Source organism: Onychomys torridus, chromosome 1 (assembly GCF_903995425.1).
Source record: "Onychomys torridus chromosome 1, mOncTor1.1, whole genome shotgun sequence".
NCBI classification, from domain to species: Eukaryota; Metazoa; Chordata; class Mammalia; order Rodentia; family Cricetidae; genus Onychomys; species Onychomys torridus.
The window spans coordinates 145,696,431-145,712,196 of NC_050443.1; positions in this window are offsets into that span (position 1 = coordinate 145,696,431).

Consider the following 15,766-nt stretch of genomic DNA (forward strand, 5'->3'; position numbering starts at 1 on the left):
TCTCATTCATTTCTCCTTTGCTGGGCAATCTGTATGTCCTTAAGGTCCTCTCTGGAGCTATGGGTTGTAGTCTGGTTATCCTTTGCTTTACATCTAGTATCCACTTATGAGTAAGTACATACCATGTTTGTCCTTCTGAGTCTGGGTTACCTCACTCAGGATGATATTTTCTAGTTCCATCATTTGCCTGCAAATTTCATGACATCATTGCTTTTTACTACTGAGTAGTACTCTGTTGTGTATATGTGCCACATTTTCTTAATCCATTCTTTGGTTGAGGGGCATCTAGGTTGTTTCCAGGTTCTGCCTGTTATGAATAATGCTGCTATGAACATAGTTGAGCATGTGTCCTTGTGGTATGATTAAGCATTTTTTGGGTATACGCCTAAGAGTAGTATAGCTGGGTCTTGAGGTAGGTTGATTCCCAATTGTTTTTACAAGCAAGATCTCAGTGAGGCCCTGTAGTTTGAGACCTTCTCTCCAGCCTCCACCAAGCCCTGTTGGTCCGACAACCCACTTATAAAATAAACACACAGACACTTACATTATTTAAACTGCTTGGCCATTAGCTTAGGCCTACCATTGTCTAGCTCTTATTCTTATATTTAGCCCATTTCTATTAATCTTTACTTTGCCACATGGTTCATGGCTTACTGGTACCTTACATCTCGCTTGTCATGGTGGCGGCTGGCAGCTCTCTCTTCCTCTGCCTTCCACTTCCCAGAATTCTCTTCTCTGCTTGTCCCACCTATGCTTTCTGTCTGGCTACTGGCCAATCAGTGTTTTATTTTAACCAATCAGAGCAACACATTTGACATACTTGAACATCCCACAGCAAGGACCTCTACCCAGATGTGACCATCTGTGGCCACCATGCTCCACAGTCACTAGGCCAATCACAGATACTTCTTCAACTCTTATAGTAGATAGCTGTTCTGTATATGACCTTGAAGCACCAGCCCTAGAGATGTAGCAGGTAACTGTCCTATCCACCTATGACCTTGAAGTACTTGCCCCTGGGGCATGGCTCGGGGCTACCCTTAAGACCTGGGACTCATAGATGCATTCTCTTCTCTCCCTAATGGGCTTGGATGCTAAGTCAGACCCAGGCAGGAAGAACAGGTTTGGACTGTACTGCTGACTTCCAGGACCCTATGATAAATCTCTTGTGCTGCAGTGGGTCTTCCTCCCTAATAAATTCCTTTACCCTTTAAGCAGACTCCGTGGATTTCTCATAATGAACTCTAGAATATGTGTATGAAGGATGATATTTCTCTGTCATATCCAAGTGATATGTGGCCAAATGGCCTGCTTTAGTCCAGCAAATATGAAAAAAAAAAAAAGCCATGTATTACTTCTCACTGAAGAACTGAAGAGCTATGTCCCTATCCCAGTCCTCCTTTTCTAGTGGTTCATTTCCACTTTATGACAGGGCCCCACGTAACCTAGGCTGACCTCAAACTTGCTATGGAACTAAAGATGATCTTAAAATCCTGAGCCCCCTGCCTTCACTTTCTGAAGGCTAGAATTATAGGTATGTGCCACCATGTCCAATGTTATGTGGTACTGGGGAATCTATCTGATCTGTGCAGTCAGAAGAATGATATGTAATAGCCATGTTTCTGGTTTTGAGTTAGTATTAAGTATATGACAATCAGAAATGAAGGAATAAATAACAAGTGATAAAGAGATAGAGTGAGTGAGTGAATCTTAGTGTTCTACTGCTGTGAAGAGACACTATGACCATAGCAACTCTTATAAAAGAAAGTGTTTATTGGGGGCCTGATTACAGTTTCAGAGGTTTAGCTTATTGTCCTCATGACAGGAAGCATGGCAGCACACAGGCAGACATGGTAGCTGAGAATTCTACATCTATATCTGCAGGCAGCAGGAAGAGAGAGCCACTGGGCCTGGCTTGAGCATTTGAAACCCAAAAGCTCATCCCCAGCGACATACTTCCTCCAAGGCCACACCTCCTAATCCCATCCCCTAACAACCAAACATTCAAATAGATGAGGCTGTGGGGTCCATTGTTACTCACACCACCACAGATAGATAGACACAACACATAACAAAACATCATCAAATTAAGAGTTTACAATATCCTACAGAAATGACTGGAGCAGCCTGACTGAGAGAAAAAAAATCAAAGGTAACAGTGAGTCAAAGGCTCACAAACATCAGCAGAAATCAACTGTGGAAGCTGAGGCAGTCAGTTGGGCCCCTGAGTGAGTTCTCTAGCTCTGCATGAGCACTCCCTGTTCCCACTGCAAGCATTTTCATGCCACTGGGTAAATGATGGTAACCTGTGTGAGAAATGGTTTGCCTTCCAGGAAAGAATATTTGTATTAACCTTCTCTGCTTGCTGGTTTTTCCTCTCCCTGTTACACAGCCAGAGACCCAGCCTGCCCAGCACAGGGATTTTAGAAGAAACAAAGGAGGCTCTTCTGTGTTTCAAGAGTCCACTTTCAACAAGCTACAGCACATGACAATTTACCAATATAATTTACACTAAATGATCAAACCCGGGCCTTACTGGAATGCTAACCAAGCACTCTACTAACTGAGCAGCATCTCCAGTCCCTTATCCAGGTTTTGTGAGTGTGAGAGCAGAAGCCATGATGGAACAGCCATCAGCAGAGAGCTCTGAGGGCCAAGGATTAGTAGAGCCCCAGGCTGACGTCTGTTAGACATGCAGTGTAAATGAGAAACCTGCCCAGCTTGGAAGTCATTTCTTGCTGCAGTAATAGCCTAAAACATCTTGATGGGCCTTCCACTCAGCATCTTGATACATCTTGATGTTGTCTTCGTACATCCAGCGTAACAGGAATTTGTCTGTGTCACAACAGAGAAATGACCAGATGTACTTCTGTGTTCTATATGTGACTGTTCCCCAATTCTTAGTCTCTTACATAGTGCTGATGATAATGCTGTTTAAAAGGATGCTGGGATGCTACACGCATGAATTCTAACCAATATGGTTGCCTAAACAAGACCTGCATAATGACTACACTGATCAACATGCCAATAGGGTGATCGAAATTTCACAAAGCCCCACCCCTAGATTAAGAACTCCAGGCACTCAGTGGCTGCCAAGGGAGGGAAAAATCTATAGTATCTAGAAATGAATCTCCTGCTAGTTTATCCAATCCCAGTGTTTGGCACTGAACACATCTATTTAGGAGCAAAACTATATGGTAAGGTGTCCAGTGCTCATCATATAATAAGCATTTTCCTAGGTTGCCCACCAGTGAGTACTTTTAACAACACGTACAGCATACAGTAAGCATCCATGGTCGTCGTCGTCATTTTCATCATCACTGGCATTGCTATGATGCAGTTCTTCAAACAGCTCAGTGAAGAAGATGCTGTTATCTCCACTTGGCAGAAGTGCAAACTAAGGCACAAAGACGTTACATAATAAGAAGCAAAAATATGCACCAAGGCTGAACCTAAGTGTGACCTAAATCCAACTCATCATTTCCATACTGCCTCTAGAGCAGCTCAACAAATACTACCAGAATCTGATAGTTCAACATGAAACAACAAAACTGGTTCCCTGGTTGTACCAGCTACAGCTGTTTGGGGTCAATTTATTGAGAAGGGAGAAAAATCGGGCTCCCCTAGAGCAACACCTTTTGAAAATTAAACTTGGCATTCAAGAAGAGAGTTTCGTTTTTTGTTCCCACTTCATGATTCAGCACTGAGAAGTTTCTCCTTCTTCCTCCATTTTTCTCCAAGGTCTCCAAGCTCACCCGTCAATTATTTCACAAGTAGCATGGGACAAGGGGCTAGCGCCAAGTTTCCTGGCCCGATTCATCCCCTAGAGATACAGAATCCAAACAAAGGGAGAGAAGAATCCAGACGTGATGGACCCATCCCCTGACCTCCACACATCCCAGTTTCCTCCAGGCCATTTATTTCATTAAAGTGCAGATGCTCAAGGGAAACTCCGGAGAGGGGACAATCTCTTTTTTTTCCTATGCCTTGGAAATTAAAATCCTTTCCAAAATATAATTTTCTTTGTTCTTGGAAAAAGCTAAGGAGAGGGAAAAGGGGGTCAGAGGAGTGTCAAGAATCAAATGAGAAGCAGAGAGGCCAAGAGGGAGGGCAGAATAAAAAGAGATACGTAGATGAGGGAGAGAGTGAGAGATTAAGATGAGGAAGGAGGAAAAGGAACAGAGTAGTGCTGAAATGGACCCTCTGTCTTCATCCAGCAGCACTGTACGTCAATTTCATCTGCTTTCAAGAGTTCAGTTGTTCCGTGTTGCAATCACCAATACACCGTCGAAGATATTTTAGGTAATTTCTTCCTTGGACCCCAATAAGCCCCCCAGAAAAGCCTCGAACTCAATGTACACAAATGCAATTTATATCTGCGGTACATCTTGAGATGACACAGGGTAGTGAGAAGTCCAATTGCCCTGTGTTTAAAATGCAGTCTTAGCACTTGGTTGTTACACAACGCTCACTGACAGCCGCGCAAGGGCCAAGCCTTGGAGTGGCACTGGGTTATGGTGAACAAAATTCTCTGTCTTCATAGAGTTTCCATCCTAGAGGAATAAATATTAAGGGAATTGTGTAGCATATCAGTAATGTGCACCCTAGCAAAAAAGAAGTCACAAGTTGGGGTATATCCTAAGTTTTAATGAGCTAATCAGGGTGGGCTTCTCCGTGAAGGATGACTGGAAGAAGAGGAACTGTCTTAGGGTTTTATTGCTATAAAGGGACACCATGACCACAGCAACTCTTTTCTTTTTCTTTTTTTTTTTAAGATTTATTTATTTATTATGTATACAATGTTCTGTCTGCATGTATCCATGCAGGCCAGAAGAGGGCACCAGATCTCATTACAGATGGTTGTGAGCCACCATGTGGGTGCTGGGAATTGAACTCAGGACCTCTGGAAGAACAGCCAGTGTTCTTAACCTCTGAGCCATCTCTCCAGCCCATGGCAACTCTTATAAAGGAAAACATTTTAATTGGGGCCAGTTTACAGTTTCAGGAATTTAGTCTATTACTGTCATGGCAAGAAGCATGGCAGCGTATAGGCAGACATGGTGCTAGAGAAGGAGCTGAAAGTTCTACATTTTGATCCACAGGCAGCAGAAGGAGACTGTGTACCACACTGGGTGTCACTTGAGCATATGAAACCTCAAAGCCTGCCCCCACGGTGAAACACTTCTTCTAACAAGACTACAACTACTCCAACAAGTCCACACCTTCTAATAGTGCCTCTCCCTATGAGCCAAGCATTCAAACACATATTCAAACCACCATAGGAACTAACCCTGCAGATGCCTGCAGGCAAGAGAAAATACCAAGGGCAAATACCTGGTGGAGGGTATGAACATGCCCAGCCAGAGAGCAACCCCTAGAAAGGAAGGTTTGCAGCCAGTTATGCTTCATGAGTCATAATCCCAGCAGGACTAAGGCAAGAGGAGGGCCATGAGTTCCAGGCCAGTCAGTTCCATGACAAACCCTGCCCCTACCTCTCCAAAGAGATTTGATCCATCCAGGAGTGACCTCATGGCCCCAGTATATCCAGGAGCAATGCAAGGGTGTGGGAAGTTTAAAAAAGTCATCCTAGTACACTCAGAATTATTGAAGTTTGGAGGCTGCAAGGAATGAACTGGAAGAAACAAAAGGGATGATCGAAAATCAGGACTTGATTGGTTATTGTCCCTGAATGATACAATCTAGAGTTGGACTGAGAATGAGCATCTAAAATAAGGTAAAAGACAAAACCATCAACGATGAGGTTGGAGATAAAGGGCATTGCAGCTACATCTTGGCAGACGTGACAATCCCCAAGTATTACAGAGGGCTGGTGCTGGTGAGGGTCACAAAGAGCTAGCCCATACTCCACAAGGAAGTAGAGGGAGGATGTGGGGATCAGTAGATGACTGAGACTTGGAGGGAAAGTCTGATAACTTGCCTTTCAGCTTGGCTTGGAACTGTTAGGAAAGACAGACATAGAATGATCTGGAAGCAATGATGAGGAGTTAGGAAGATGCCTACTTTACTCCAGGATGAATAGGTAGGAACCTCTGGACAAAACACCATAATTACCAGAGAGGACTACAAGATACAGGAGAGAAAGGGTCACTGTGGTGTGTGGTGGTATTGTGTTCCCCAAAATATTGTGCACCCTATAAACTTATCTGGGGTCAGAGACAGAACAGCCACAATATTAAACATAGAGAATAGGCAGTGGTAGCACACGCCTTTAATCCTAGCATTCCAGAGGAAGAAATCCATTTATTCAAGGATACAGCCAAGCATGGTGACTCACGCCTTTAATCCCAGGGAGTGATGGTAGAAAGCAGAAAGATATATAAAGCGTGAAGACAAGAAACTAGAAGCATTTGGCTGGTTAAGCTTTTAGGCTTTGAGCAGCACAGTTCAAATGAGTTCCATATGGATGAGGACACAGAAACTTCCATTCTGAGGAAACAGGATCAGCTGAGGAACTGGCAAGGTGAGGTAGCTGTGGCTTGTTCTGCTTCTCTGATCATCCAGCATTCACCCTAATAACTGGCCTCAGGTTTGATTTTATTAATAAGACCATTTAAGATTCCTGCTACAGTGGTGATATTTTATTAGTATGTTAATAAATAAAGTTTGCCTGGAAATCAGAGGAAATAGCAAGCCGTTTTAAGTAAACACAAAAGTCAGGCAATGGTAGCACACATCCTTAATCCAATCACTTGGCAGTCAGAGTCTCTGTGTGTTCAAGGCCATACTAGGGAACAGAGCCAAGCATGGTGACTCATGCCTTTAATCCCAGTACCAACCATAGAGACCTGGAGGTCTGTACAGACAGGCAGTGACAAGGAAGTGAGGTAGCTAGGCTAAGAGCCAATGAAAGGCAGAAAAGCAAGGCAATAAAAGCCTAGGTAGACAGGAAGTCATGGCATTTTGGAAGCTGCAGAGCTGGTGAGGTAAGGTTGGCTGCTGGCTCTCACTATTTCCCTGATCTCTAAGGCTTTCTCCCCTATATTTAGCTCCATGTTTTTTATTTAATAAGACCACTTAGAAATTCGACTACAGGTCACAAAGGGGAGCTAGGAAGAGTTAGAGCCATTGGCATTGCACTAGGGAACACACTGGGTATCTGTAGCACAAATCTTAATGGGTCTTATTAAAAAATAAAAAAATAAAAATGAAAAAAACTCGGGAGCCAGATACTGGGGTAAACGCTGAAAGATCAGAGAAACAGAACAAGCCACAGCTAACCTCACCTCACCAGTTCCTCAGATGATCTTGTTTCCTCAAACTGGAAGCCTCTGTGTCCTCATCCAAATGGCTCTCAGCTGAACTGCTGCTAAAAGCTTAACTAGGCTCTAGTTTCTGGTCCTTGCGACGTATATACCTTTCTGCTTCCTGCCATCACTTCCTGGGATTAAAGGTGTGTGTCACTATATCTGGCTGTTTCCAGTGTGGCTTTGAACTCACAGAGATCTGGATGGATCTCTGTCTCCAGAATTCTAGTATTAAAGGGTGTGTGTGCCACCATTTTCTGACCTCTATGTCTGTCTAGTGGCTGTTCTGTTCTCTGACCCCAGATAAGTTTATTAGGGTGCAAGATATATTGGGGAACACAATATCACCACAGGTACCCACCAGACAGGTGGTCCAAAGACTCTACATATCCTGCCAGGCAAAGAATTGCTCCACAGAATGAAGGCTTGTCCCATCCAGTAGTGCCTTCTTTTAGAACACTAACACAGACAGGCAGTGAGATCATCCAGAATGAAAGGGCAAGGTAAGGAATGCAGGTGTGCTCACAGGTGATTGACATTGTGTTCCAGTCGACACGACAGGAATGTTAGAGAATGTGCAAAGAGTACAGAGTTGTTGTTAGGGGGGCTATGGAAATGAGAGTCTGGGGCTCAGTGAGCAATTACACGGTAGTCCCAGGTTTCTTAAATATCTGATACAAGCATGAAGACAGGTGGTGAGATGGTCCTGCTGGCCCCCAGGCAGACAGCAGTGACAAAACTGTGTGGGAAAGGTAGGCAGGAGACACGTGTTGCCCTGGATCCTTCTCAACAGAGCCAATGAAGGATGCAGGGCACTAAGGGAAAGTTTTCCGAAGTACCAGATTCCTGATGCTCCCTCTCTGCCCTGGAGAAGACTGGAGAAGAAAAGCCTTGCCTGGATCTCCCAAACTGCTCTTGAGTCCTCCCACTTCTATGCTGATGTCCTTAGGCAGGACACTTAACCTTGCTGAGCCTGTTTGTCAACTCATATGGTGGCCCAACGAGACCCATTTCTCAGGATTCAATGATACCTTCCTGGTATCTAGAAGACAGTCCAGCGTGCTAGGTGCTGGCCACTATGAGAGCCACAGTCTCTGGCTTAAGTTCCATGTGGAAGGTCAAACTCCATCTCTACTTCTGACCATGGGAGCAAGGAATGTTTTTTTAGCACCATGGAGCCTCCATTTCCTCATAAATATGATGGGAAAACCATACCAGGTAATAGGGCTCTTGAAAGGAACCATTGGAAAGGAAATATAACAAGCTGTAAGCTTTACTTTCTTATTGTTGAAAAAGACTCAAAAACTCAAAAAGGAGTTTTCTCTCTCTAGCGAGTTCTACACCAACCACCAGGCACCTTTGGCTCTGGTTCAGAGCTCAGGCCTTTGGGAGTCTGGAGGACCCAGCTTCAGTGTAAGATCCTGCTCAGCAAAAGAGTGACAGAGAGGGAAGTGTGGAGTAACCCTGAACTATGAGTAGCCTGGGCCTGGGGAAAGGGGCTGAATGTCATGAGAAGAAGGGAAAGGAGGCCTGGGTTCCACAGAGAAGTGGCAGACACCTTATAGACTGTGGGGCAGACTTGGCAATGTGCAGGACTGAGCTACGTGTGGCCCACACCTATGCCTGTGAGAGCCAAAGATACACTTTAAGTTTTAATTACTATGCCTCAGAGATCCATGAAACAAAAATGCCTCTGATCTGTAAGGCCCCCTTGCTCTTGTTTAGGGGAGTGAAAACATGTGGCTTGTTATCTCCCATAAACAAGCTTGTTTGACCCATCCGCACCAGATGTGCCTAATCACATGTGGGCAGGAGGTTCACAGGCAGGAGATATGTCAGGATGTACACCACTTGCCCCTGATTGGATTTAGGCTGGAGGTATGGCAGGATGTGTGCTTGTCCCTGATTGGACCTGATGGGAAATGCAATGAATTATGGGTTTTCCTTCTTAAGCCATTGCAAACCATGATTCCGGGCCATTTCCTAGGAATCTGGCCAAAGCCCATCCACCTGGCCAATATTTAATTAAAGCTTGCTTCAAATTTGGCTTTAGGGTTGGAGATTTAGCTCAGTGGTAGAGCACTAGTGGGTTCGAGCCTCAGCTCAAAAAAAAAAAAAAATTGGCTTTAAACTGTGGTAATGGTCTTATTATTGATGGGTGGGATTAACAATGACCCCAGCATTTGGGAGGCCAAGGCAGGAGGGTTGCAAGCCTGGGATATACGTCAAGACCTGATGGGTGGGGGTGGAGAGAGGGAGCTAGAGGTGGGGTGGTGTTACTGGAAAGTACAAGTCTTGGCTTCCATCTCAGTCCTATCAGGTTAGTGGTTATTTCTGTAGCCAGGAGATTAATACTACCATGTTACATCATATACATAGCAAGCGTTTTTATACTTTTTCTGATCTTGGTTTTGGTTCAGTATAGCAGGCCACCTGTTTCAAGACACAGCGAGCTACAGAGTCAATGTTACTCTCTACCTGGGTATCCCTGGAGGTCAGTCACCCCTTTAGTATCGTGTGGTTGGTGGCAGCTGCCTGCAGTGGAGCTGCCTTGCCATTGTGGGTAGCTGGGTTGACGTCATCTGTCATCTGGTGGCTTCTGCACTGCATGCTTCCACCGTCAATTTCCTCTTTCTCTAGCTTCCAAATTTCAAACCCTTGCCGTGGTTTGTAATTTAGGGCCAGTCATTTAGGTCTGCTCCTTGTTCCAGCCTGCTCTCTGTGCTTTCTAGTCGAGGACCACATAAACACTCACCACTACTCAGAGAGACAGTCTACCTCCCTTTCCCGCCAGGATGGACTCAAGTCCCTCTGAAACAATGAACTTGAGTAAGTTGTCCCTTTCTCACACCATGTCACAGCCAGCACTGCAAAATTAATACAGTCTATATCAACTACTGGGAGACTTTGAACAGGTCAACTTGTCCATCCACAAAATGGAAGTAAATAACTCTTAGCAACAGTCATATGAGAAAAATGTTTTACAAACTGCAAAGCATGGTGCAAGTGTAAAATTCTGACAATGAAAATGATGTATGAATTTATATAGAAAGTCCTTAGTGTACTTACAGACTGACTGGTAGCAGAGAGGAACAATTGATAGAGTGTATCTCTCAACAGGCCCTCCTCCAGGAAGGTCAAATAATGTCATTAATGTTTGTCTGACTTGCTGACCTAGGTCCAGAGTCCACTGTCCTCCTAGGAAGCCCCATTTACCCTGAAGCTGCTCCCTGCCCCACTGGCAACCAGAGGTCTCTCTGTCCATAGCCCTGCATAACAGAGGCAGGACTGGGACCACAAAGACAGTCAGGGTGACCGCTCAGGAGCATTTGACAACTTCCTTTCTAGGACAGCCTAGCGGCATGGGATAGAGTGACAGGAAATGGGATGACTGAAAGACGAAGAGAAGAAAACAGAGGGTCCCTTTCATCCTTCTCTGAGGGCTTGGGTGTTGATACCATTCTCCAAGTCTGGGATTAATGGAGCATGGCAATGCACAGCTGCAAACCACAGTTTGAGGTTCAGGATGGGTTGTAATGTGTCCCTGCTCAAACTCATTGAGTCCTTACTCCCCGAGTCTGTGAATATGACTCATTTGGGGGAAAGGTTCTTGGAAGCTGGTCCAAGTAAAACAAAGTTATTAATATGTGCCCTAATCCCACACACCTGTGCTCATATAGAAACAAGAATCCCCCCCACCCCCCAGGGCATGCAGGCATACATGGGAAGGATAATATATGAAAATAAAGGCAGGAGATCAGGTGACCGTGCTTTGGCTCTCAGTCCCCTTCTGCCACTATCTTCAACTGGTCAGCAAATGCTGGCATGCTTGCTCTGTGCCCAGGGAAGCAAGGGTACCCAGCACCTGTCCTCCAAGGGCCACGCTGTGCAGCGGCAGGCTAAGCTTGCTGATGGTGAATGATTGAGCAAGCTTAGCAATGATTATCAGCAAGCTCCAAGAAGCTAGAGAAACTCTACTGTTGCGGTTCCTAGAAGCATCTGACCTCTCTAAACAGGATCTAGGACCTGCTCCTCCAGAAACGAGAGACAACTTTCTGTTGTTCAAGCCATTCCACCTATGGTACGTCTTATAGCAACCCCACCAATAAATGCAAGAACATTAGATACGATTAGCACAGAGCTGTGGCAGTCACACCAACTGAACTGAACCTCTGTACCACCACCTCCTACCACTCACCTCATGTCCTCCTTCCACTTGCCTTATGAGGCCACTATGTCTTCATCTGTTAAATAAGGAAACCCTCTAAAGCTTGTGGCCACTGAGAATCAAAGCAAGTACCAGAGGCGAGCATCCAGTTACAATGCCTGCCTCCTTGCATCCACTCAGCAGAGGCAGTGTGGTTGTGATCCCTTCAGCGCTCTAAGCCACTCCGCCCTCACAAAGCATGCAGAAGGACCAGCATCCTGTGGGGATGTCTACTATAACAGTGTGGAAGAAGACACTCCAACCTATGCTTCCATCGCTGCACAAACTCAACAGCTTTGAATTCCTGCTTATCTCACAGCTGTGTAGATGAGAAGCCTAGGGATGTGGCTAGATTAGCTGCTTAGGACCTCACTCCTGAGGTGAGGATTACCTAAATCTCACCTGAAGGGCTTGCAAGGATCAACTCCTCCCTCTGGAGGCAGTCCTGCAGTGGAGAAGTGCTGTGTGTCACACTTTCTTATATCCTGGATCTTTCTGACTTCTGCCACTGGCTGCTTTTACAGGGCTCTTGAGATCAGATTAAGCCTGCCTGGATAATACCCACAGCCCACATGTTCAACAAGTAGTTATCTGAAACACTTGCTCAAAGGGAGTCTGGAGCAGGGCGTGGTGACTCAAGCATAATCTCAGCACTCAAAAGGCTGAGACAGGAGGATTGCCATGAGTTCCCAAGCTCCAGGTTAGCCTAGGTTACAGAGTGAGACACTGTGTCAACAACAAACAATAACAAAATACAAAAAACAGAAGGGTCCAGAAGATTATGGTCAAGAAAATATTACACTGTGGGTGTGGGCATGTGGTACATCATGATGGAGTTTTGTAGTAGGGAAGAGAAACAGGGCTCAGTTCTGAATAAAAGCAAGCTGGAAATTGATAACAAGGAAGAGTAGGCAGAAAGTGACTGACACTGTCATCAGTAAGGAATGATTCTGGCTAAACTGACCCAACAGGATTCTTGCTCAGCCATCATCTGGAGGTAGTAGAGGGAGAATTTGGTCAGATATGGAGGAGGCTGTGCGGGCATCAAGGGTAGTGGGTTCAGGCTAAACTCGCTCAACAGGGTTTTGCTTAGTTGGGCTCTTGGTAGCCAGAAGTGAGACCTGATGAAGCTGAGACTATGTCACATGGGACATAGTCACCCATAATTGACCTTCCACTGCACACCTTAAAGTCTGCTTGCCGAATGGGTTCTGTTGCTGGCTGTACCCATGAGCAAATGAGAAGCCCTGTCACCTTTCTGAGCCACAGATTGCTTTGAATTCAAATAGTCTGCCCACGATGAAATCCTATCTTAACTCTCATATGATCTGTCTCCTCTTTGTGTATTAAATTTTTTTTAAACAAAGGTTTATTCTCAGGTGAACTGTGCAATTAAAAAATGCAAGGTTCCTAATCCCCCAGTGCTAATAAGGTTAGCTGGGAGCTTTAAAAATCTCCAGGAGATGACCCCGGGTGGGCCCTTGGGATGGGCCCCTCCTGGGGATTCTGATTCCAGGAACTCCAGGAAACAAACGCTAGTAAAGAATAAGAATGTGCATTCTGAGTGAAGCATTCAGAGAAGGGGGTGGAAACCTTTTGTTCACACTGAAAGTCTTTCAAGAGTGGTCAAGGCTGAGGGTGTGGCAGCTGAAGCGAATGCATACCAGGGCAAGGTTGCCCTCCAGGTCACATAATTTCAGTTCTGCAGTCTACCTCTTAATGGTGTCTCTAGGAGTAAATGGAGGACACAAATTATTAGATGTATTTCTACAGGACCCAAACACTGGGTTCCAGGGGCATGGCCCTCTGGGCAATGCCTGTCTTGTGCCAGATGTAGGTTCTTTGTCCCCAAGAGCAATGGATGGAACACATCTCTTTGTCTAAGTACCCCATGTATATGTGTAGGAGTCTGAATATATTAATACAGCATGTGGGGGGAGGGGTATTAGTAGAATGAATGTACATGTAAAAAAGAAGTAACATGAAATTCATCTCATTCAATAACAGCAGAAGAGACAGAAATACTAAAGGGATTATCTCAGATGTTATTCAGTTGTATGAAAGTGTAAATCCTGCCCAACAGTGGTTGTAGAAAACCCTGAAGCCTTGTTTACATGAGCAAGTGAATGTTCTCATGATAAACACAAGTGCACAGGCTCACAGACCACCTCCATCCCCTCCACCCCCCACCACACACACCTTACTAATTCAAAAAAAAAAAAAAAAAGAAGTGCCTTTAAACCAGTGGTGGCAGATCCTCCTTAATTAAGTGGTCAACAAGTTGACATCAACAAATATTGGAGAAATTAAAAACAACTGTCACTTAAGACTCGGAAGGACTTCTATGCTGTTATTGCCCAAGCTGTAAACTCTCATTTATCAGGGTCAATTCACACTTATGCACATTCTAAAGTAGCTGGTCTCTGTTCTCTCAATGCCAAGCATAGCAAACAGAGTTGGGGATGAAACTCAGATCACTTGCCTAACATGGGGAAGGCATGGGGCTTGATCTGATCCCCAGCAAGGGGGCGGGAGCGGGAATGACAAAGAGATGCAGAAGAATTATTCCAGATCAAAAGACTGAAAAAAACATGATGGTCTCCCCCAGCGCCCCCTCAAACACACAAAGTACAGAACCCCCTACTCAAAGATGATGACATTAGAAAAAAGTATCTTTAGAAAGTAATTAAGGGGCTTAAGAGCACTTGCTGCTCTTCCAGAGGACTTGAGTTTAGTTCTTAGAACTCACATGGCAGCTCACAACTACCTGTAACTCTAGTTTCAGGGGATCATATGCTTCTGGCCTCTCTTGGCTCTTCCTCTCACATGCACATAACCATATGCAGATGTACACACCTACACATAATTTAAAAAGCAATAAAATATTTCCATGATCTATCCCCTCATCTTTCTACCCTGGGAGGGGTCAATAAGGTGAGACCGTATTGAACCAAGAAATAGATTCTACTGAACCTGGTGACTTCTTAATCCTGTACTTTCCAGCCTCCAGAATGGGAAGTAGTTTCTGTTGTTTAGAAGCTTCCTGTCTAGAGTACTATAGCATCCTAAGTGGAGAAGACAGAAACATAACAACCAAACGCAAGGTAGGATGCTTGTCAAGACTCCCAGATCAAAAGCAAAGCAGCATTGTGATCGGAACTGGAGAATATCACAGTGGGCGAAGCAAGGCAGACACAGAAAGGCAAACACTATTCCAAGCGCGCCCCTCACAGAAATGGGATGAAAGGGTGGTCATCAGAGATGGCAGGGACAGAAGGAGATTAGGAGGAGGTTTAGGGGCTGGAAGGGTGCTGAGGGGAAGGCAGAAGGAAGTCAAGGGTAGAAGGGTGGAGGGCATAACTAATACATGATATACGCTTGTACAGAAAAGTCACAGCTGATCCTATTAATTTATATACAATTAATGTAAATGATAACAACAGAGAGGAAAATATCAACTGAATGTTTTTGTTTGTTTAGATTGTTCTAGACAGGGTTGCTCTGTGTAATAGTCCTAGCTGTCCTGAAACTCGCTTTGTAGACCTCGAACTCACAGAGATCCACCTGCTTCTGCCTTCCAAGTGCTGGGATTAAAGGCGTGCGCCACCACCGCATAGCCAAATGAAATGCTTTAAAGGGGCATATCTCCATAACTTTAAAATAGTTTTTAAAAATGCAGATCCATTTACAGAAAGGATGATGAACAGGTCTGGCAACACAAACAGTGCAGGCCCTTGGTACCCCTGCCTGCAGAGTAGGGGGGCAGGACCCCCAAAGGAGGCTCAATTGATGAGATAAACAAGATGAAAAGAAAGATTATAGGAGAGGGAGTGAGACTGTAAACGTATGAGGAGCCATACCAACTATAGACATAATGAAGTAGAGAATAAGCAAGCTGAACGCTGGAAATAAGAGGGAAGACAGGATAATCTTAGTGAAGACAGGCAACTACTAAATCAGTGAGAGGAACTAATGACATAAGGCAATCAAAGAGTACCATAAGTGGTTCCTTAAGTTGGAAAATTCCATATAGGGAGAGTAGAAAACATACAAAACACATAAATATCCAAAACAATCTTCAGATCAATGGGGCAAGGAAATTTTGGATCTAGCCTACTTAACCATTGAAAATTAAAGCTTAACATGCAGGCCAAAAGCAAGCTCCTTCAGAGGCTGAACTTTAACCAGGCTCCAGACTTCTCCACAGCACAATTTTAATACTAGGGGACAGGGAAGCCATTGTACAAAGTTCTGAGGGGAAAAAAGGTGTGACTTGGTGACATCGTACCCAGCC